The 25095-nt window shown below is 40.5% G+C and overlaps 1 protein-coding gene across 1 annotated transcript in view; it reads left to right on the top strand.

Annotated features, from left to right (window-relative positions):
- The window catches only part of LOC137332833 (interferon-inducible GTPase 5-like), a 79542-nt gene that overhangs the window by 35263 nt on the left and 19184 nt on the right, over positions 1-25095 (top strand). The window contains exons 3-4 of the mRNA XM_067996765.1: positions 17435-17544; positions 19642-19778. The gene's annotated coding sequence lies outside the window, so the exon portion shown is untranslated. The remainder of the gene's footprint in view (positions 1-17434; positions 17545-19641; positions 19779-25095) is intronic.

Below are 25095 nucleotides of genomic sequence, written 5' to 3'. Positions count from 1 at the left end.
GGAAAGCGTCAATTGAAGTATAATGCAATAGCATAGAGTCAATTGCAGTATAATCCAATGGGATGGAGTCAATTGCTGTATAATCTAACAGTACAGAGTCAATTACAGTATAATCCAATGGTATGGAGTCAATTGCAGTATAATCCAATAGTATAGAGTCAATTGCAGTATAATCTAATAATATAGAGTCAATTGCAGTTTAATGCAATAGTACAGAGTGAATTGCAGTATAATCCAATAGTAAAGAGTCAATTGCAGTATAATCCAATAGTATAGAGTTAATTGCTGTATAATCCAATAGTATAGAGTCAATTGCAGAATAAACCAATAATATAGTGCCAATTGCAGTATCATCCAATATTATAGATTCAATTGCACTATAATCCAATAACAGAGTCAATTGCGGTACAATGCAACAGTATAGAGACAATTGCATTATAATCGAATAGAATAGAGTCAATTGCACTATAATCCAATAGTATTGAGTCAATTGCTGTATAATCTAACAGGAAAGAGTCTATTGCAGTATAATACAATAGTATAGTGTCAATTGCAGTATCATCCAATAGTTTAGAGTCAATTGCTGTATTATCTAAGAGTCCAGAGTCAATTACAGTATAATCCATTAGTATAGAGTCAAGTGCTGTATAATCCAATAATATAGAGTAAATTGCTGTGTAATCTAACAATGCAGAGTCAATTGCAGTATAATCCAATGGTATGGAGTCAATTGCAGTGTAATCTAATAGTATAGATTCAATTGTAGTATAATCCATAAGTATAGACTCAATTGCAGTATAATCCAATAGTCTAGTGTCAATTGCAGGAGAATCCAATCGTTTCGAGTCAATTACAATATAATCCAATAGTATAGAGTCAATTGCAGTTCAATCCAACAATATAGAGTCAATTGTAGTATAATCCATTAATTTAGTCAAATGCAATATTGTCCAATAGTATAGAGTCAATTGCAGTATAATTCAATGTTATCGAGTCAATTGCAGTACAATCCAATAGCATAGAGTCAATTATAGTGTAATCCAAAAGTATAGAGTCAATTGCTGTCAAATCTAACAATACAGAGTCAATTGCGGTATAATGCAATAGCATAGAGTCAATTGCAGTATAATGCAATAGTACAGAGTAAATAGCTGTATAATCTAACAGAACAGAGTCAATTGCTGCATAATTCAATAGTATACAGTCAATTGCAGTCGAATGCAATATCATAGAGTCAATTGCAGTATAATTCAATAGTATAGCGTCAATTGCAGTATAATGTAATATTATAGAGTCAATTGCAGTATAATCTAATAGTACAGAGTCAATTGCAGTATAATCCTCTGGTATAGAGTCGATTGCAGGATAATCCAAATGTATAGAGTCAATTGCAGTATAATCAAATATTACAGAGTCAATTGCAGTATAATCTAATAGTATAGAGTTAATTGCAGTATAATGCAACAGTACAGAGTCAATTCCAGTATAATCCAATCGTATAAATATCCCAGGGTATTTAACAATCAGGAAGGACAGGCAGGAAGGAAGGGGAGGTGGGGTGGCTATGTTAATAAGGGAAGGAATCACTGTAATACAGAGAAATGATATTGGGACAAAGGATCAGGATAATGAAACAGTTTGGGTAGAGATAAGGAATAATAAGTGGAAAAAACCACTCATGGGCGCAGTATATAGGCGTCCTAATAGTTGCAACTCTGCTGGAAGAAGTATTAATCAGGAAATAGTCGGGGCATGTAATAAGGGAACAGCTATAATTATGGGGGATTTTAACTATCATATTAACTGGACAAATCAAATTGAGCAGGGCAGCCTTGAGGAAGAGTTTATTGAGTGTATTAGGGATGGATTTCTTGAGCAGTATGTAACTGATCCTACAAGGGGGCAGGCAACCTTGGACCTGGTCCTGTGTAATGAGCCAGGATTAATTAATAATGTCCTAGTTCAGGATCCCCTTGGAATGAGTGACCATAACATGGTTACATTCCATATCCAATTAGAGGGTGAGAAGGTTGGTTCTCAAACAAGCGTACTGAGCTTGAATAAAGGAGATTATGATGGTATGAGAGCGGAATTGATCAAAGTGGACTGGGAAAATAGATTAAAGGGTAAGACGGTACATGAGTAGTGGTGTTCATTTAAGGAGTTATTTTACAACTTTCAAAAAATATATATTCCACTGAGGAAAAAAGGGTGTGAAAGAAATGACAGTCATCCGTGGCTAAGTATAGAAATTAAGGATAGTATCCGACTAAAAACAAGGACATATCTGGTAGCCAAACTTAGAGGGAGGATAGAAGATTGGGAAGTCTTCAAAAGACAGCAAAAAGTAACTAAAGGATTGATTAAGAAAGGGAAGATAGATTATGAAAATAAATTAGTAAAAATATAAAAACAGACAGCAAGAGATTCGATAGTTATACAAAAAGAAAAAGGGTGGCTAAGGCAAACGTAGGCCCCTTAGAGGATGAGACCTGGAAATTAATGGTGGGAAACATGGAGATGGCAAAAATGCTGAACAAATATTTTGTTTCGGTCTTTACGGTAGAGGACACTAAGAATATCCCAACACTGGACAAACAGGGGGCTCCAGGGGGGGAGGAGCTAAATACGATTAAAATCACTAAGGAATTGGTACTCAGTAAATTAATGGGACTCAAGGCGGATAAATCCCCTGGACCTGATGGCTTACATCCTAGGGTCTTGAGGGAAGTGGCAGTAGGGCTTGTGGATGCTTTGGTAATAATTTTCCAAAATTCTCTGGACTCGGCAAAGGTCCCGGCAGATTGGAAAACTGCTAATGTAACACCCTTATTTAAAAAGGGTAGTAGGCAGAAGGCTGGAAATTATAGACCAGTTAGCCTAACATCTGTAATGGGTAAAATTTTGGAGTCTATTATTAAGGAGACAGTAGCAGAACATTTGGATAAACATAATTTAATAGGACAAAGTCAGCATGGCTTTACGAAGGGGAAGTCATGTCTGACAAATTTGCTTGAGTTCTTTGAGGACATAACGTACAGGGTGGATAAAGGGGAACCAGTGGACGTAGTGTATTTAGACTTCCAGAAGGCATTCGACAATGTGCCACATAAAAGATTATTGCTCAAGATAAAGAATCACTGGGTTGGGGGTAATATTCTGGCATGGGTGGAGGATTGGTTATCTAACAGGAAGCAGAGAGTTGGGATAAATGGTTCATTCTCGGACTGGCAACCAGTAGCCAGTGGTGTTCCGCAGGGGTCGGTGCTGGGTCCCCAACTCTTTACAATCTATATTAACGATTTGGAGGAGGTGACCGAGTGTAACATATCAAAGTTTGCAGATGATACAAAGATGGGAGGGAAAGTAGAGAGTGAGGAGGACATAAAAAAACCTACAAGGGGATATAGACAGGCTGGGTGAGTGGGCGGAGATTTGGCAGATGCAATAAAATATTGGAAAATGTGAGGTTATGCACTTTGGCAGGAAAAATCAGAGAGCAAGTTATTATCTTGATGGCAAGAGACTGGAAAGTACTGCAGTACAAAGGGATCTGGGGGTCTGAGTGCAAGAAAATCAAAAGGTTAGTATGCAGGTGCAGCAGGTGATCAAGAAGACCAACGGAATGTTGGCTTTTATTGCTAGGGGGATAGAATATAAAAACAGGGAGGTATTGCTGCAGTTATATAAGGTATTGGTGAGACCGCACCTGGAATACTGCATACAGTTTTGGTGTCCATACTTAAGAAAAGACATACTTGCTCTCGAGGCAGTACAAAGAAGGTTCACTCGGTTAATCCCGGGGTTGAGGGGGCGGACGTATGAGGAGAGGTTGAGTAGATTGGGACTCCACTCATTGGAGTTCAGAAGAATGAGAGGCGATCTTATTGAAACATATCAGATTATGAAGGGGCTTGATCGGGTGGATGCGGTGAGGATGTTCCCAAGGATGGGTGAAACTAGAACGAGGGGGCATAATCTTAGAATAAGGGGCTGCTGTTTCAAAACTGAGATGAGGAGAAACTTCTGCACTCAGAGGGTGGTAGGTCTGTGGAATTTGCTGCCCCAGGAAGCTGTGGAAGCTACATCATTGAATAAATTTAAAACAGAAATAGACAGTTTCCTGGACGTAAAGGGAATTAGGGGTTACGTGGAGCGGGCAGGAAATTGGACATGAATTTAGATTTGAAGTTAGGATCAGATCAGCCATGATCTTATTAAATGGTGGAGCAGGCTCAAAGGGCCGATTGGCCTACTGCTGCTCCTATTTCTTATGTTCTTATGTTCTTATATAGAGTCAATTAGAGTAATATCCAAAAGTATCGAGTCAATTGCATTATAATCCTATAATATGGATGCAATTACAGTACAATCCAATCGTAAGGAGGCAATTGCAGTATAATCCAATAATATAGAGTCGATTGTAGCATAATCCAATAGTATAGAGTCAATTGCAGTATAATCTAATAATATCGAGTCAATTACATTATAATGCAACAGTATAGAGTCAATTGATGTATATTCTATCAGTATAGATTCAATTGCAGTATAATCCAATAGTTTTGAGTCATTTGCAGTGTAATGCAATAGTATAGAATCAATTGCTGTATAATCCAATAGTATAGAGTCAATTGCTGTATAATCCAATAGTGTAGAGTCAATTGCAGTATAATCCAATAGTATAGAGTCAATTGCAATATTATCCAATAGTTCAGACTTAATGCAGTATAATCCAATAATATTGAGTCAATTGCTGTATAATCCAATGGTATAGAGTCGATTGCTGTATAATCAAACAGTACAGAGTCAATTACAATATAATCCAATAGTATGGAGTCAATTGCAGTATAATCCAGTCGTATGGAGTCAATTGCAGTAAAATCAAATAATATGGAGTCAATTGCAGCATAATGCAATAGTACAGAGTCAATTGCAGAATAATTCAATAGTATAGAGCCAATCGCAGTATAATCTAATAGTAGGGAGTCAATTGCAGTATAATCTAATATTAGAGAGTCAATTGTGGTATAATCCAATAATATAGTGCCAATTGCAGTAACATCCAATGTTGTAGATTCAATTGCACTATAATCCAATAACAGAGTCAATTGCAGTTTAATGCAATAGCGTAGAGACGATTGCATTATAATCGAATAGAATAGAGTCAATTGCACTGTAATCCAATAGTATTGAGTCAATTGCTGTATAATCTAACAGTATAGAGTCAATTGCAGTATCATACAATAGTTTAGAGTCGATTGATATATAATCTAAGAGTCCAAAGTCAATTACAGTATAATCCAATAGTATAGAGTCAAGTGCTGTATAATCCAATAGTATCGAGTCAATTGCTGTATAATCTAACAATGCAGAGTCAATTGCAGTATAATGCGATAGTATAGAGTCGATTGCAGTATAATCCAATAGTTTAGTGTCAAATGCAGTATAATCCAATCGTTTCGAGTCAATTGCAATATAATCCCATTGTCTCGAGTCAATTGCTGTATAATCTAACAGTATGGAGTCAATTGCAATATAACGTAAAGTATCGAGTCAATTGCAGTATAATCCAATAGTATAGAGTCAATGGCAGTATAATCCAATAGTATAGAGTCAATTGCTGTATAATCTAACAGTACAGATTCAATTGCAGCTTAATCCACTAGTATAAAGTCAATTGCAGTCTAATTTAATATTATAGAGTCAATTGCAGTGTAATCTGATCGTATGGAGTCAATTGCAGTAAAATCCAATCCTATCGAGTCAATTGCATTAAAATCTAATATTATAGAGTCAACTGCAGTATATTCTAATAGTATAGAATCAATTACAGTATAATCCAATGGTGTGGAGTCGATTGCAGTATAATCCAATAGTATAGAGTCAATTACAGTATAATCCAATAGTATAGAGTCAATTACAGTATAATCCAATAGTATAGAGTCAATTGCAGTATAATCCAATAGTATAGAGTCAATTACAGTATAATCCAATAGTATAGAGTCAATTGCAGTGTAATCCAATAGTATAGTGTCAATTGCAGTATAATCCAATCGTTTCGAGTCAATTGCAATATTATCCAATAGTATAGAGTCAATTGCAGTATAATCTAATAGTATAGAGTCAATTGCAGTGTAATCCAATAGTATAGTGTCAATTGCAGTATAATCCAATCGTTTCGAGTCAATTGCAATATTATCCAATAGTATAGAGTCAATTGCAGTATAATCCAATGGTATAGAGTCAATTACTGTATAATCTAACAGTGCAGAGTCAATTGCATTATAATGCAATATCATAGAGTCAATTGCAGTATAATCCAATAGCATAGAGTCAGTTGCAGTATCATCCAATCGTAAAGAGTCCATTGCAGTATAATGTAATGTTCTAGAGTCAATTGCAGTATAATCTAATAGTATCGAGTCAATTACAGTATAATCCTCTGGTATAGAGTCGATTGCAGTCTAATCCAAATTTATAGAGTCAATTACAGTATAATCCAATATCATTGAGTCAATTGCAGTATAATCTCATAGTATAGAGTTAATTGCAGTATAATGCAACAGGAAAGAGTCAATTCCAGTATAATCCAACAGTATAGAGTCAATTACAGTAATATCCAATAGTATCGAGTCAATTGCATTATAATCCTATAATATAGAGGCAATTACAGTATAATCCAACCTATAGAGGCAATATCAGTATAATCCAATAATATAGAGTCGATTGCAGCATAATCCAATAGTATAGAGTCAATTGCAGTATATTCCAACAGTATACATTCAATTGCAGTATATTCTAACAGTATAGAGTCAATTGCAATATTATCCAATAGTTTAGACTCAATCCAGTATAATCCAATAATATCGAGTCAATTCCAGTAAAATTCAATCGTTTGGAGTCAATTGCAGTTTAATCTAATATTGTTTGGTCAATTGCAGTATAATCCAATAATATAGTGCCAATTGCAGTATAATCCAATAATATCGTCAATTGGTGAGTAATCCAATAGTATCGAGTCAATTGCTGTATAATCTAACAGTACAAAGTCAATTACAGTATAATCCAATAGTATAGAGTCAATTGCAGTATAATCTAATATTATAGAGTCAATTGAAGTATAATCCAATGGTATAGAGTCAGTTGCAGTATAATCGAATTGTCTCGAGTCAATTGCAGTATAATTTAACAGTACAGTGTCAATTGCAGTATAATCCAATCGTTTCGAGTCAATTACAATATAATCCAATAGTCTAGTGTCAATTCAGTATAATCCAATCGTTTCGAGTCAATTGCAATATAATCCAATTGTCTTGAGTCAATTGCTGTATAATCTAACAGTATGGAATCAATTGCAGTATAATGTAAAGTATCGAATCATTTGCAGTATAATCCAATCGTATAGAGTCAATTGCTGTATAATCTAACAGTACAGATTCAATTGCAGCTTAATCCAATAGTATAAAGTCAATTGCATTAAAATCTAATAGCATAGAGTCAACTGCAGTATATTCTAATAGTATAGAATCAATTACAGTATAATCCAATGGTGTGGAGTCGATTGCAATATAATCCAATAGTATAGAGTCAATTACAGTATAATCTAATAGTATAGAGTCAATTGCAGTGTAATCCAATAGTATAGAGTCAATTACTGTATAATCTAATAGTATAGTGTCAATTGCAGTATAATCCAATCGTTTTGAGTCAATTGCAATATTATCCAATGGTATAGATTCAATTGCAGTATAATCCAACGGTATAGAGTCAATTGCATTATAATGCAATATCATAGAGTCAATTGCAGTGTAATCCAATAGCATAGAGTCAGTTGCAGTATCATCAATAATGCAGAGTCAGTTGCAGTATAATCCAATAGTATAGAGTCCATTGCAGTATAATGTAATGTTCTAGAGTCAATTGCAGTATAATCTAATATTGTTTATTCAATTGCAGTATAATCCAATAATATAGAGTCAATCGGTGTGTAATCCAATAGTATAGAGTCAATTGCTGTATAATCTAACAGTACAGAGTCAATTACAGTATAATCCAATATTGTAGAGTCAATTGCGGTATAACCCAATAATATAGTGCCAATTGCAGTATCATCCAATATTATAGATTCAATTGCACTATAATCCAATAACAGAGTCAATTGCAGTATAATGCAATAGTACAGAGACAATTGCACTATAATCCAATAGTATTGAGTCAATTGCTGCATAATCTAACAGTACAGAGTCAATTACAGTATAATCCAATAGTATCGAGTCAATTGCAGTATAATCCAATAGTATAGAGTCAATTGCAGTTTAATCTAATAATATAGAGTTAATTGCTGTATAATCCAACAGCATAGAGTCAATTGCAGTATAATCCAATAGTATGGAGTCAATTGCAGTTTCATCCAACAGTATAGAGTCAATTGCAGTATAATCCAATAATATAGTGCCAATTGCAGTATCATCCAATATTATAGATTCAATTGCACTATAATCCAATAACAGAGTCAATTGCAGTATAATGCAATAGTACAGAGACAATTGCACTATAATCCAATAGTATTGAGTCAATTGCTGCATAATCTAACAGTACAGAGTCAATTGCAGTATAATTCAACAGTACAGAGTCAATTGAACTATCATCCAATAGTTTAGAGTCAATTGCTGTTTCATCTCAGAGTCAAGAGTCAATTACAGTATAATCCAATAGTATAGAGTCAATTACAGTATAATCCAATAGTATAGAGTCAATTGCAGTATAATCCAATAGTATAGACTTAATTGCAGTATAATCCAATGGTATAGATTCAATTGCTGTGTAATCCAATAGTATGGCATCGATTGCAATATAATGTAATATTATAGAGTCAATTGCAGTATAATCTAACAGTATAGAGTCAATTACAGTATAATCCTCCGGTATAGAGTCGATTGCAGTATAATCCAAATGTATAGAGTCAATTACAGTCTAATCCAATAGGATAGTGTCAATTGCAGTATAATCTAATAATATAGATGCAATTGGAGTATAATGCAATAGTATAGAGTCAATTGCTGTATAATCTAACAGTATAGAGTCAATTGCAATATAATGTAATAGTATAGAGTCAATTGCAGCATAATCCAATAGTATAGAGTCAATTGCAGTATAATCTCATATTATTGAGTCAATTGCAGTGTAATCTGATAGTGTAGAGTCAATTGCAGTAAAATCCAATCCTATTGAGTCAATTGCATTTTTATCGAATATTATAGTCAATTGCAGTATAATCTAATAGTACAGAGTCAATTGCAGTATAATCCAATTGTATAGAGTCAATTGCAGTATAATCCAATAGTCCAGTGTCAATTGCAGTCTAATCTAACAGCATGGAGTCAATTGCAGTATAATCCATTAATCCAGTCAATTGCAATATTATCTAATAGTATAGAGTCAATTGCAGTATAATTCAATAATATTGAGTCAATTGCAGTATAATCCAATGTTATCGAGTCAATTGCAGTATAATCCAATGTTATCGAGTCAATTGCAGTATAATCCAATAGTATGGAGTCAATTGCAGTATAATCCAATAATACAGAGTCAGTTGCAGTATAATCAAATTGTCTCGAGTCAATTGCAATATAATGCAATAGTATAGCGTCGATTGCAATATAATGTAATATTATAGAGTCAATTACAGTATAATCCTCCTGTATAGAGTCGATTGCAGTATAATCCAAATGTATAGAGTCAATTACAGTATAATCCAATAGGATAGTGTCAATTGCAGTATAATCTAATAATATAGATGCAATAGGAGTATAATGCAATTGCATAGAGTCAATTGCAGTATAATCCAATAGTATGGAGTCAATTGCGTATAATCTAACAGTATAGAGTCAATTGCAATATAATGTAATAGTATAGAGTCAATTGCAGTATAATTTCATACTACAGAGTCAATTGCAGTGTAATCTGATAGTGTAGAGTCAATTGCAGTAAAATCCAATCCTATCGAGTCAATTGCATTTTTATCGAATATTATAGAGTCAATTGCAGTATAATCTAATAGTATAGAGCCAATTGCAGTATAATCCAATAGTCTAGTGTCAATTGCAGTATAATCCAATTGTTTCGAGTCAATTGCAGTAAAATCCAATCCTATCGAGTCAATTGCATTATAATCGAATATTATAGAGTCAAATGCAATATAATCTAATAGTATAGAATCAATTACAGTATAATCCAATGGTATAGAGTCGATTGCAGTATAATCCAATAGTATAGAGTCAATGAAAATATAATCCAATAGTATAGAGTCAATTGCAGTATAATCCAATAGTATGGACGCAATTGCAGTATAATCCAATAGTATGGACGCAATTGCAGTATAATCGAATAGTCTAGTGTCAATTGCAGTATAATCCAATCGTTTCGAGTCAATTACAATATAATCCAATAGTCTAGTGTCAATTGCAGTATAATCCAATCGTTTCGAGTCAATTACAATATAATCCAATCGTATAGAGACAATTGCAGTATATTCTAACAGTATAGAGTCAATTGCTGTATAATCCATTAATCTAGTCAATTGCAATATTATCCAATAGTATCGAGTCAATTGCAGTATAATTCAATGGTATAGAGTCAATTACTGTAAAATCTACCAGTACTGGGTCAATTGCATTATAATGCAATAGCATAGAGTCAATTGCAGTATAATGCAATTGTATAGATTCAATTGCACTATAATCCAAAAGTATAGAGCCAATTGCTGTATAATCTAACAGTACAGAGTCAATTACAGTATAATCCAATAGGATAGAGTCAATTGCAGTATAATGCAATAGTATGAGTTTATTGCTGTATAATCCAATAGTATAGATTTAATTGCAGTATAATCCAACATTATAGAGTCAATTGCAGTATAACCCAATAACACAGTGCCAATTGCAGTATAATCCAACTCTATGGATTCAATTGCAGTATTCTCTAATCGTATAGACTCAATGCAGTATAATCCAATAATATAGAGTTAATTGCAGTATCATCCAATAGTCTATAGTCAATTGCGGTGTAATCCAATAGTTTCGAGTCAATTGCAGTATAATATAATAGTATTGAGTCAATTGCAGTGTAATCTAGTAGTATAGTCAATTGCAGAATAATCCAATAGTATAGAGTCAATTGCAGGATTGTCAAATGGTATCGAGTCAATTGCAGTATAAACTGATAGTATAGAGTAAATTGCAGTATAATCCAATATATCGAGTCAATTGCAGTATAATTTAATATTACAGAGTTCATTGCAGTATAACCTAATAGTATGGAGTCAATTACAGTATAATCCAATAGTATAGAGTCAATTGCAGTATCATCCAATTGTCCAGAGTCAATTGCAGTATAATCTAATAGTATAGAATCAATTGAAGTATAATCCAATAGTATAGAGTCAATTGCAGTGTAATCCAATAGTATAGAGTCAATTGCAGTACAATCTAACAGTATAGAGTCAATTGCAGTATAATCCAATAGTATAGAGTCAATTGCAGTAAAATCTAATATTATAGAGTCAATTGCAGTGTAATCTGATAGTATAGAGTCAATTGCAGTAAAATCCAATCCTATCGAGTCAATTGCAGTATAATCCAATAGCATAGAGTCAATTGCAGTACAATCCAATGGTGTAGAGTCAATTGTCATATAATCCAATGGTATATAGTCAATTGCTATAAAATCTAACAGTACAGAGTCAATTGCAGTATAATGCAATAGCATAGAGTCAATTGCAGTATAATGCAATAGTATAGAGTCAATTGCAGGATTGTCAAATGGTATCGAGTCAATTGCAGTATAAACTGATAGTATAGAGTAAATTGCAGTATAATCCAATATATCGAGTCAATTGCAGTATAATTTAATATTACAGAGTTCATTGCAGTATAACCTAATAGTATGGAGTCAATTACAGTATAATCCAATAGTATAGAGTCAATTGCAGTATCATCCAATTGTCCAGAGTCAATTGCAGTATAATCTAATAGTATAGAATCAATTGAAGTATAATCCAATAGTATAGAGTCAATTGCAGTGTAATCCAATAGTATAGAGTCAGTTGCAGTATAATCCAATATTACAGAGTCAAGTGCTGTATAATCCAATATTCTCGGGTCAATTGTTGTGTAATCTAACAGTATTGATTCAATTGCAGTATAATGCAATTGTATGAGTTAATTGCTGTATAATCCAATAGTATAGATTTAATTGCAGTATAATCTAATAACATAGTGCCAATTGCAGTATAATCCAAGACTATGGATTCAATTTCAGTATATTCCAATCGTATAGACTCAATGCAGTATAATCCAATAATATAGAGTTAATTGCAGTATCATCCAATAGTCTATAGTCAATTGCGGTATAATCCAATAGTTTCGAGTCAATTGCAGTATAATCCAATAGTATTGAGTCAATTGCAGTGTAATCTAGTAGTATAGAGTCAATTGCAGAATAATCCAATAGTATAGAGTCAATTGCAGAATAATCCAATAGTATAGAGTCAATTGCAGTATAATCTAATAGTATGGAGTCAATTGCAGTATAATCTAATAGTATGGAGTCAATTGCAGTGTAATCAAATAGTATAGAGTCAATTGCAGTATAAGATGATAGTATCGAGTAAATTGCTGTATAATCCAATATATAGAGTCAATTGCAGTATAATCTAATAGTATAGAGTTAATTGCAATATAATCCAATAGTATAGAGTCAATTGCAGTATCATCAAATTGTATAGAGTCAATTACAGTATAATCCAATAGTATAGAGTCAATTGCTGTGTAATCCAATAGTATAGAGTCAATTGCAGTATAATCTAATACTTTCGAGTCAATTTCAGTGTCGTCCAATGGTACAGAGTAAATTGCAGGATAATCCAATTGTATCGAGTCAATTGCAGTCTAATCCAATAGTATGCAGCCAATTGCAGTATAATCCAATCGTATTGAGTTAATTACAGTATTACCCAATAGTATCGTGTCAATTGCAGTATAATTCAATAGGATTGAGCCAATTGCAGTTTAATCCAATGTTATTGAGGTAATTGCAGTATGATCCAATAGTGTTGAGCCAATTGCAGTGTAATCCAATTGTATTGCGCTAATTGCATTATAATCTAATAGTATTGAACTAATTGCAGTATAATGCAATCGTATCGAGTCAATTGCAGTATAATCCAATAGTATCGAGTCAATTGCAGTATAATTTAATATTACAGAGTTAATTGCAGTATAATCTAATAGTATAGAGTCAATTGCAGTATAATCTAATAGTATAGACTCAATTTCAGTATAAGATGATAGTATAGAGTAAATTGCTGTATAATCCAATATATAGAGTCAATTGCAGTATAATCCAATTGTATAGAGTCAATTGCAGTATAATCCAATTGTATAGAGTCAATTGCAGTATTATCCAATAGCACAGAGTCAATTGCTGTATAATCCAATTGTATAGAGTCAATTGCTGTATAATCCAATTGTATAGAGTCAATTGCTGTATAATCCAATTGTATAGAGTCAATGCAGTCTAATCCAATAGTATGCAGCCAATTGCAGTATAATCCAATCGTATTGAGTTAATTACAGTATTACCCAATAGTATCGTGTCAATTGCAGTATAATTCAATCGGATTGAGCCAATTGCAGTTTAATCCAATGTTATTGAGGTAATTGCAGGAAAATCTCATGGAGTTGAGTCAATGGTATTCAAATAGTATAAAACCATTTGCATTATAATCCAATAGTATGGTGCCAATTGCTGTGTTTAAGGAACCAAGGCAGATAAATTGAGTTAAACTGCAGATTAACCATGATGTAATTGAATGGCTGGACAGGTTCAAGGGGCTGAATGGCCTTCCTATGTTCCTAATGTAATGCTATGGAACCCAGTCAAGGTGACTGTAATTCTGAATTTCCATTTCTTTTATGTTTTCAGAGATAATGTTGACCATTGGAGTTTCCTGGAATGGGAGAATCAGTGAAATAAAGTGGTCATGAGCATCACATTGAATTGTGTCCTGTCCAGTTCATGATGTCTCTCCGGTAGCTCAGTGTTTAGTGGTAATCCCACCCGTGCTGCACTGACTCCTGTGCTCAGGCTGTGGATTGCAGGTTAAATAAATTAATTGGCATAATTGCCATTCGAAACAAATTAACAAAAGAACACGCCCGGATATAAACCCAGATCCTATTCAATTTCTCCCATCGTCTGTAATATTCTCTGTGTTTTCGCAATGGAAAAGCCCAGTCTCACTGTCAGTGCCCATTCCAGAGTGGGCCTGAGGATTTTAACGGGTCCCCAGTGCAGTCAGTTATAATCCCCCACCCACCGAGCCTTCTCTTTCTACTCTCCCACCTGGGTTTCTACCCCACCCAACACGTGTCACACACTTTACACTCTGATATATTTCAGCACTACTGGATTGTGAGACATCGTCCCATAATCCCTACATGAGGACCTGGTCTGCTGTTTACAGATTGAAAAATACTATTTCAATTCACCTGACACAATGACCAGAAGTGGGGATGAAACGTTTGTCGTGATTGGTTTAAATCATAGTGCTTTGGACCTGTTATTGTGATGATTGGGGCTGAATTTCAGGTCCAATAACGGGGCCGATGAGAGGTGACTAAAGCTGGACTCGGATTTGATCAGTTCGATGAGCGCTGGTCTCACTGGGACTTCCCGAGTCGGTCTCATTTTAATGAAGGTGGTGGGTCCCAGCGAACTAGGGCCTGGCACTGGGTGATCACCAGAGGGAGAAAGGAAATCACTTGTCGGAGATCTTAAAGGGTTCATGACAAGGAATGATGGGAAACTATAAAGGGATGCAGCAACTTAAAGGGAAGTGGCTGCCGATGGGGCAAAAAATATGTTAGCCCTTTAAAAGGTTGTAAATATTTTGGTTCACACTTGAGCCTCTCCCAAAGCTTTTGGGGACAAAATGTTGAGTGAAGAGACCTGTGACTGGTACAATAGTTACAGAAGGAAGAGGAATGCCCCATTTTCCACTCCAGGGCAGGTTCCCCAGGGCACAGAAGTGCTGCAGGCCTGTCTGGAGGAGGCGGCCATGACCAATGCAGCTTGCACTACCTGCAAGACCTGGGAACAGGGGGAGATGCCCTTAAGTAAGTTTCCAAGGTCATTACCCAATGAGACCAGTTCCCAGATTCATGGCCCATGTATCCATTCCACAATGTGTTGCTGGGCAACCTGTTACTCATTTCCTGCTGACCCATGCAATGACCACACACGTTACAGCTCGTTCATTGCTGACCATTAATACCCATTGGACACACATCACAGTTGGAACTTACAATGGAAAGCCATTGTCTCACTCACACCTTCAATGGCTTCAAACTTGAAAGCACCAGACCGCGACCAAGCTGCATGAAGCATGGAGTGTGATCCCCTCGCACATTCACGGAAACAGACTCAGCAGCTCATGAGTTCAATACTCCAGGATCATTTTACTCTCAGGCACTGGGATCCTGCAATCAAAATCCTCAGCCCAAGGCAGTCATTTCTCCCCCTCCCCCGGTGAGACACAGCTGACTGCCCCTCCTTCCCTCCCAGCTCCTCCACCTCACTGGTGCTCAGTGCATCACCATGTGTTATATTATAGGACCAAGGTGGGCTGCTGCTTCAATTGGTAAGGTGCCGTGACAGAATTGGTGAGTGAGGGGAGTGGGTCCTCGCTCTGGAGCTGCCGGCCTGCTCTTCAGACCAGTCATCAGGCTGAGCATCACCGAGGAGGGTAACAAAGGGAAGACTTTTGAAGGGTGGCCACTCATATATGTGACTTTGAAGAAGTAACTGAGCAATAAAAGGAGACTTAAAATTTAGGTGAATGTCGGGAGAGTGCAACAACTGACTGTACTGAGAACGATCTCTTCCATTACCAGTCTGTTCATCACAGCTCACCTCCACCTTCCCCATCTCCCCACCCCCTCTCCTGGTGTGTCTCCCACCCCACGCTGTGTCTCCCCACATCCTCCCCCGGTGTGTCTCCCCGCCCCCTCCCCCGCTGTGTCTCCTACCCGCTCCCCCCAGTGTGTCTCCCACCCACTTCCCTCAGTGTGTCTCCCACACCCTCCCCTGGTGTGTCTCCCACCCTCTCCCCCGATGTGTCTCCCACCCTCTCCCCTGATGTGTCTCCCACCCCCTCCCCCGATGTGTCTCCCACCCCCTCCCCCGTGTGTCTCCCACCCCCTCCCCCGATGTGTCTCCCACCCCCTCCCCCGTGTGTTTCCCACTCCCTCCCCTCGTGTGTCTCCCACCCCCTTCCCCGATGTGTCTCCCACCCCCTCCCCCGTGTGTCTCCCACCCCCTCCCCTAGTGTGTCTCCCACCCACCCCCTCCCCTCGTGTGTCTACCCCCCTCCCCACCGCTGTGTCTCCCGAGGAATTGAAGAGCTTCCTCCTCGTCCATGTGGTGAGATGGTTTCACTTCCTCTCCGACAACATTTGTTTGAACCCCTGATTGTGGGAACTTTCCCTGCAGATTGAGAAAGGCCCCTGATTAACACAACATTTAATTCCAGCCAGGAGTCTGCAGACATTCCATGGGGAGAATGCTTTCAGGTACAGGCTGTGCAGTAATCTGTTCTCTCTTGAATCTAACTCTACAGCCTTGTGTCAGGCACTGGGATAACACAGGGTGGAATGGTGGGAAAGGAGTGTGGTCATCAGGTTCCTTGGTGAATATCACGTCCATCTCTTTACACGGTGAGGACGTGGACCGTACGGAGGTGAGTCACGTTTCCAGCATTCTCTCAGGGTGAGCGTGGGTACTCGTGACTTCACGTACTGAACCCAACCTCGTGAGGCCGTTAAACCACTTCCAGCACAGTTCAGCAGTCGGTCTGAAGGCAGCAGAGATACTGAGCTCGTCTGGTGTTGTGTAACATAAGGTGAGACTGCTGCCACTGAGCCAAGGCTGACCACAGCTCTGAGACTATGGACCAGATCAGAAGGTTCTGATACAACCTCATTCACTGAATGACCTGTTGCCCGGGTGATAAACAAAAACAGACAAAAACTGAATTCAGATTCCCAGTCACTGCTCAACCTGTTCTGTTATCAGTAAAAGTATCTGAAGCTCAGCCCCCAGTGAAGGTTGTGAAATGTTTGCAGTGAGTTGTTCTGTTGCTGTCTCTGTATTGACTGTATCTCCACCTCGAGAGAGAGTAATTCCCACTCCCTGCCCCCTTGTTACACACCCCTCCCCATTCCCGTAAAAGGCCCGACCTTTGACATTTCCTGCAGTTTCAGTTTCATTTCCACTGAAACCACTTGCAGCTGCTGAGCCCTCATGAAAACATCTGAATTTTACATAGAAACAGGCCATTTGGACCAACAGGAGTTTGTGTTTTAAACACATCCAGAACCTGAAGAGAAACAGAGATTGCAGGCAGTGAAGGAACGACACGTTTGTAATACCTCCGTCTCGACCCCTGTCTCGCTGGTGGGACCAGTAACAGGTCTCAGGTAACAGGTATGTTGAATGTCTGTGTGCTGTTCAATTCCTTTAATAACTGGAGTCATCATAATCCTGAAACCCAGGGTCCAGAGAGTGTGGTGCACAGGGTCTGAGATGGGACACAGAGCAGGAATAGGGAACAAGATGTAATAGTCTGAGATGGGACACAGAGCGGGAATAGGGAACAAGATGTAATCGTCTGAGATGGGACACAGAGTGGGAATAGGGAACAAGATGTAATAGTCTGAGATGGGACACAGAGCAGGAATAGGGAACAAGATGTAATAGTCTGAGATGGGACACAGAGCAGGAATAGGGAACAAGATGTAATCGTCTGAGATGGGACACAGAGTGGGAACAGGGAACAAGATGTAATAGTCTGAGATGGGACACAGAGTGGGAATAGGGAACAAGATGTAATAGTCTGAGATGGGACACAGAGCAGGAATAGGGAACAAGATGTAATCGTCTGAGATGGGACACAGAGTGGGAATAGGGAACAAGATGTAATCGTCTGAGATGGGACACAGATCGGGAATAGGGAACAAGATGTAATCGTCTGAGATGGGACACAGATCGGGAATAGGGAACAAGATGTAATCGTCTGAGATGGGACACAGAGTGGGAATAGGGAACAAGATGTAATCGTCTGAGATGGGACACAGATCGGGAATAGGGAACAAGATGTAATCGTCTGAGATGGGACACAGATCGGGAATAGGGAACAAGATGTAATCGTCTGAGATGGGACACAAAGCGGGATGAGCTGCTCTGAGAGCACTGAGAGGTGGGGGCACTGGCGTTCGATGTTTCTCCTCCTCCTCCTCCTGCTCCTCTTGAAGCTGCCCAGGTGGTGAGAAACGCTGGTCCCTCTCATGATGGCAAAGTTGTGCACCAGACAAACATAAATCTGGCTACTCGCTCAGGACTGCACTGCACAGCTCCTCCAGAACGGTCCAGGCAGCAGGAGCGTTGCTTGATCACACCGACTGTCTGCTCGATGATGTCTCTGGAGGCAGCATGGCTCTCTGTGTAGGCCACCTCTGCATCTGTGCCCGGGTTCCTGATAGGAGTCATGAGCCATATCAGGAGGGGATATCCCTTGTGCCCAATATTCAGCCTGTAACTCCCCGACCTGGCTGGAATAAAGGCAACACAGAGGACTGGTGCAGGATGAATGAATCATGACTGCTGCCAGGATACGGGGCACAGAGCTGCATAATGTGCTGTCTGTGGTCACAAACCAGCTGTACGTTGAGGGAGTGGAATCCCTTTCAATTGATAAAGATGCCAGGCTGGATCTGGGGACCACACAAGGCAATGTGGGTGCTGTCTGTGGCACTTTACCCCCTGGGGAAGCCTGCAATGTTCCACAGCCCAGTGCTCTCTCGTCCTGCTTCGCTCTGTCCATGAGGAAGGAGATGTCGGTGTTCCTCCTGGTGTAGAAACCTCAGTGACCTCTCTGATACAGCACTGGTCTGCAAACTGGGAGATGTCGCTGGTGTCACCTGCTGTAACCTGGACGGAGTCCATGGTATAAAAGTTAAGGGCCACGGTGACCTTGACAGACACAGGCAGGGCTGTCCATGTCCTGGTTCGAGGCTCGAGTTGTGACTGCAGCAGGTGATATAGCTCACTGACAGTCTCCTTGGTGAAACGAAGGTACCTGAGACATTGTTCCTCAGTGAGGTTCATGTAGAAGAAGTGCTCCCTGGAGACCCTCTGTGGGTACGGCCTCCTGCGCAGTGCCCCCCTCCTCCCTCATCTCCCAGCTGCTCCCGCTCTCTCCTGTCTTCATTGCTGCTCCCCCTCCTCCTCCAGCCCCAAAGGCAGACCTATCAGACCACCCATAACTGTACTGAAATTGTTTATAAGGCAAACCCAAAACAATGCAACACCAGCAAAAACGTGTTGGCAGAAATCAGCTGTAGAAGGCAGAAAATAACCAAAAGCAGGTTAACCAGCAGCCTGAAGGGACAAACCAGCAACTAACTTGTATTTAGAGGATTTAGAGTCTGATTCCATGATAGAATCCACCAGCAACAATTGAGGTTGTTCCCTGTTTGATTCTTGTTGACAATCTGTCCAATCATAATAAAGTCTCTGTTCCAGGCTGTATTCCCAGTTTTACCTGTGCAGGTGAGAAACAGAAGGAGCAGCACCAGTCACTGTGGATCAAGGTGTTGACCGTGTTAGGCACCTGTATCTTTATCACAAATAGACTCTCATCCTTCAAGGAAACACTGCAGGTAAAGACAAAGAAATGAAACAACAAACTGAATATATATTTATATTGATGGATCATACTCTATGGATTTGTCCAGAATTACAGTTAATCTTTAATGAGAGGGACGTCTGTGGGGATACTTGCCCATCATTGTCAGCCATTTCCTCCCTTCCCTCTCTCCTTCATTATTATTTGTTACAAATTCGATCTGCCATTAATACTTTCTAAGGTTCAGTGGAATCAGTCACTGTGTAACTGGTCTGAGCCCCTTCCTTTTATCACTCACTCTGCCCCCGATCTCATTGTATGAAAATGTGACCCGTGGGTGTAACAATTCCACCCCTTGTGACCTGGACTAGATATGGTGCGGGGAAAATTCGACAGGGCCTATTATTGGGCGTAGGTGGCGTGATCCACTATTAACCCACGCCCAATGGCCCCTGCGCAGGCAGGACGAGAACTTCGTCTGCCCTCAGTCCTCACCGTCAATCTGCATTGAAATCCAGGCCTTGCACAACGATTCAAGGAAATGTGCACTTTCCATCAGCAGGGGGAGCCCTAATCTCTTAAAGTGAGAATGTCTCTTCAAATCTCTTAAAGGTAGCTGGTGCCTGTAATTTGCTAAAAATAACCGTCTGCTGTCAGCACGGAGTCTGAACAGAGATCAGACATCGCACACGTAAAACACAGCTGCAGGTTTTTTTAAATTCGTTCATGGGATGTGGGCGTCGCTGGCGAGACCAGCATTTATTGCCCATCCCTAATTGCCCTTGAGAAGGTGGTGGTGAGCCGCCTTCTTGAACCGCTGCAGTTTGTATGGTGAAGGTTCTCCCACAGTGCTGTTAGGTAGGGAGTTCCAGGATTTTGACCCGGTGACGATGAAGGAACAACGATATATTTCCAAGTCAGGATGGTGTGTGACTTGGAGGGGAACTTGCAGATGGTGTTGTTCCCATGTGCCTGCTGCCCTTGTCCTTCTACGTGGTAGAGGTCGCGGGTTTGGGAGGTGCTATTGAAGAAGCCTTGGCGAGTTGCTGCAGTGCATCCTGTGGATGGTACACACTGCAGCCACGGTGCTGCTGGTGGTGAAGGGAGTGAATGTTTAGGGTGGTGGATGGGGTGCCAATTAAATGGGCTGCTTTGTCCTGGATGGTGTCGAGCTTCTTGAGTGTTGTTGGAGCTGCACTCATCCAGGCAAGTGGAGAGTATTCCATCACCCTCCTGACTTGTGCCTTGTCGATGGTAGAAAGGCTTTGGGGAGTCTGGAGGTGAGTCACTCGCCACAGAATACTCAGCCTCTGACCTGCTTTTGTAGCCACAGTATTTATGTGGCTGGTCCAGTTAAGTTTTTGGTCAATGGTGACCCCCAGGATGTTGATGGTGGGGGATTCGACGATGGTAATGTCGTTGAATGTCAGGGGGAGGTGGTTAGACTCTCTCTTGTTGGAGATGGTCATTGCCTGGCACTTGTCTGGCGCGAATGTGACTTGCCACTTATCAGCCCAAGCCTGGATATTGTCCAGGACTTGCTGCATGCCGGCATGGACTGCTTCATTATCTGAGGGGTTGCGAATGGAACTGAACATTGCACAATCAGGGAACATCCTCATTTCTGACCTTATGATGGAGGGAAGGTCATTGATGAAGCAGCTGAAGATGGTTGGGCCTAGCACACTGCCCTGAGGAGCTCCTGCAGCACTCTCTTGGGTCTGAGATGATTGGCCTCCAACAACCACTACCATCTTCCTTTGTGCTGGGTATGACTCCAGCCACTGGAGAGTTTTCCCCCTGATACCCATTGACTTCAATTTTACAAGGGCTCCTTGGTGCCACACTCGGTCAAATGCTACCTTGATGTCAAGGGCAGTCACTCTCACCTCACCTCTGGAATTCAGCTCTTTTGTCCATGTTTCGACCAAGGCTGTAATGAGGTCTGGAGCCGAGTGGTCCTGGCGTAATCCAAACTGAGCTTCTGTGAGCAGGTTATTGATGAGTAAGTGCTGCTTGATAGGAACATAGGAACATAGGAACAGGAGTCGGCCATTCAGCCCCTTGTGCCTGCTCTGCCCTTTGATAAGATCATGGCTGATCTGTGATCTAACTCCATATACCTGCGTTTGGTCCATTTCTCTGAAAACATTTGGTTGCTAAAAAGCTATCTATCTCAGATTTAAATTTTGCAATTGAGCAGAAGAGAGTTCCAAACTTCTGCCTCCCTTTGTGTGTAGAAATGTTTTCTAATCTCACTCCTGAAAGGTCTGGCTCTATTTTTTAGACTGTGCCACCTACTCCAAGAATCCCCAACCAGTGGAAATAGTTTATCTCTATCCATCCTATCTGTTCCCCTTAATATCTTATAAACTTCGAACAGATCACCTCTTAACGTTCTAAACTCGAGGGAATACAACCCCAATTTGTGTAATCTCTCCTTGTTACTTAACCCTTGAAGTCCGGGTATCATTCTAGTAAACCTACGCTGCACTCCCTCCAAGGCCAATATGTCCTTCCGAAGGTGCGGTGCCCAGAACTGCTCACAGTACTCCAGGCCAATCATCTCAGACCCAGGACATTGCTGCAGGAGCTCCTCAGGGCAGTGTGCTCACCAGGGTTTTGTATAGCTGCAGCATAACTTCTGCCCCCTTGTACTCCAGTCCTCTAGATATAAAGGTCAGCATTCCTTTAGCCTTATTGATTATTTTCTGTACCTGATCATGACACTTCAATGATCTATGTACCTGAACCCCTAAGTCCCTTTGGACATCCACTGTTTTTAACTTTTTACCATTTAGAAAGTACCCTGTTCTATCAATATCCCTTTGTAATTTTATGTTTGCATCTGCACTGCTTACAATGCCACCAATCTTTGTGTCATCGGCAAACTTAGATATGAGACTTTCTATGCCTTCATCTAAGTTGTTAATAAATATTGTGAATAATTGAGACCCGAAGACAGATCCCTGCGGGACTCCACTAGTCACATCCTGCCAATGTGTTCAGTTCCATTCGCAACTCCTCAGATAATGAAGCAGTCCGAGCCCGCATGCAGCAAGACCTGGACAACATCCAGGCTTGGGTTCATAAGTGGCAAGTAACATTCGCGCCAGACAAGTGCCAGGCAATGACCATCTCCAACAAGAGATAGTCTAACCACCTCCCCTTGACACTCAACGGCATTACCATCGCCGAATCCCCCACCATCAACATCCTGTGGGTTACCATTGACCAGAAACTTAACTGGACCAGCCATATAAATACTGAAGCTACAAGAGCAGGAGTGTGATGGAATACTCTCCACTTGCCTGGATGAGTGCAGCTCCAACAACACTCAAGAAGCTCGACACCATCCAGGACAAAGCAGCCCACTTGATTTGCACCCCATCCACCACCCTAAACGTTCATTTCCTTCACCATTGGCTCACTGTGGATGCAGTGTGTACCATCCACAGGATGCACTGCAGCAACTCGCCAAGGCTTCTTCGACAGCACCTCTCAAGCTCGTGACCTCTACCACCTAGAAGGACAAGAGCAGCAGGCACATGGGAACAACACCACCTGCACGTTCTCCTCCAAGTCACACACCATCCCGACTTGGAAATATATCGCCGTTCCTTCATTGTTGCTGGGTCAAAATCCTGGAACTCCCTTCCTAACAGCACTGTGGGAGAACCTTCACCACACGGACTGCAGCGGTTGAAGAAGGCAGCTCACCACCACCTTCTCAAGGGCAATTAGGGATGGGTAATACATGCCAGCCTCGCCAGCGACTCCCACATCCCATGAACGAACAAAAAAAACACGTAGTGTCAGTCTCTGAGCGAGTGGCTGCAAGTGTCAGATTGAGTCATGGTGTGTCAGCATCATCACTGTCATCTCCCTCTGCCTCCTCTGACTGGGCAGGTTCCAGTTCTTGAGTATTTGAAATGACAAAAGGACACGAGTTGAGTTGTGGTGCGGGGAGAGGAGAAAGTAAGACGTGCGTGCTTATACCATCTGTGGCACGTGAATCAGAAAAGATTGGGGGCTGATGTCGAAGTGGGGAGTGAGAAGGAGGATTAGGTATACCGAGACTCTCATCGTCGATACCGCCAGCACCGCTAATGGCCACGGCCGCAGCGATGACCCACCCAATGATCACCAGCACTGTCTCCTCCATGGGGGTGAGGACGTGTTGGCGTGCATGTCCTCCTCCAGTTCTTTCCTGCAGCTGTGCAACCTTCTCCTGCAAGAAAGAGGGACGTGTGTCAGTGAGATGTTTGGGTGACGTGGCTGTCGTGGTTGAATAGCTGCCAGTGCGTGTGGCCTGTGAGTTGTGGGTGTAACGCTTGCAACAGTGGTAATGTGTGAGGGTGAGATGAAGCGTCTGATTTGACAGGTTGAATAGTGATTGAAAGAGATTGTTGGTCGGTGAGTGATGGGGGGTGTTGTGAATTGAGCAGTGGGTGCAGCTCGTGGTGCAGGAGGCACGATAGGCCACTTGAAACTTGAACTCACTCACCTTGACCACTCGTGTCAAATCATTGAACTTCTTCCTGCACTGCATCCATGTTCTTAGCACTATGCTCCTGGCATTTATCTCCTCCACTACCTCCTCCCACTGCCTTGGGAGCATTTGTCTGGAGGCCCTTTTGCCCCCCTGCTGGTATAGGATGCCCCTCCTTCTCTCCACCTCTTCCACAAAGGCCTCTAGTGCATCATCAGAGAACCTTAGTCCCCTCCTCGCAGGCCCAGCCATTCTTCAAAATATCACAGCCCAGGAATCACTTCTCAAACCACTCCCACCACTTCTTACAGCCGCAGTGCACCTCCCCTTTAAGAGGTGCAGGCTTCCTTTAATTGTGCGAGCCACTCGTGATATCGGGGCCTCCTGCGTTTCGGGGATTATCCAATTTAACACCATAGTCTTCAATGCCATCACATCATTGAAGGATTGTAAACAATTTTACAACACCAAGTTATAGTCCAGCAATTTTATTTTAAATTCACAAGCTTTCGGAGGCTACCTCCTTCCTCAGGTGAACGATGAGGAAGGAGGTAGCCTCCGAAAGCTTGTGAATTGAAAATAAAATTGCTGGACGATAACTTGGTGTTGTAAAATTGTTTACAATTGTCAACCCCAGTCCATCACCGGCATCTCCACATCATCATTGAAGGAAAAACAGGATTTGCGAGACCACAGTTTACCACGTTACTGTGTTTGCAGGTTTTCAAATGTTTTTGTTTGAAAGGGGTAAAGTTAACCCTTTCCTTCAAATGTCTTTTCTTAAATGGGTTTTGAACCCCACACACTCTGTTCCCAGTTACCTCTGCTCCCAGTTACCTCTGCTCCCAGTTACCTCTGC

The sequence above is a fragment of the Heptranchias perlo genome, chromosome 15, assembly GCF_035084215.1.
Source record: "Heptranchias perlo isolate sHepPer1 chromosome 15, sHepPer1.hap1, whole genome shotgun sequence".
In the NCBI taxonomy this organism is placed as follows: Eukaryota; Metazoa; Chordata; class Chondrichthyes; order Hexanchiformes; family Hexanchidae; genus Heptranchias; species Heptranchias perlo.
Note: the sequence above shows the minus strand (reverse complement) of the source record. Positions and strands in the feature narration are given on the sequence as shown.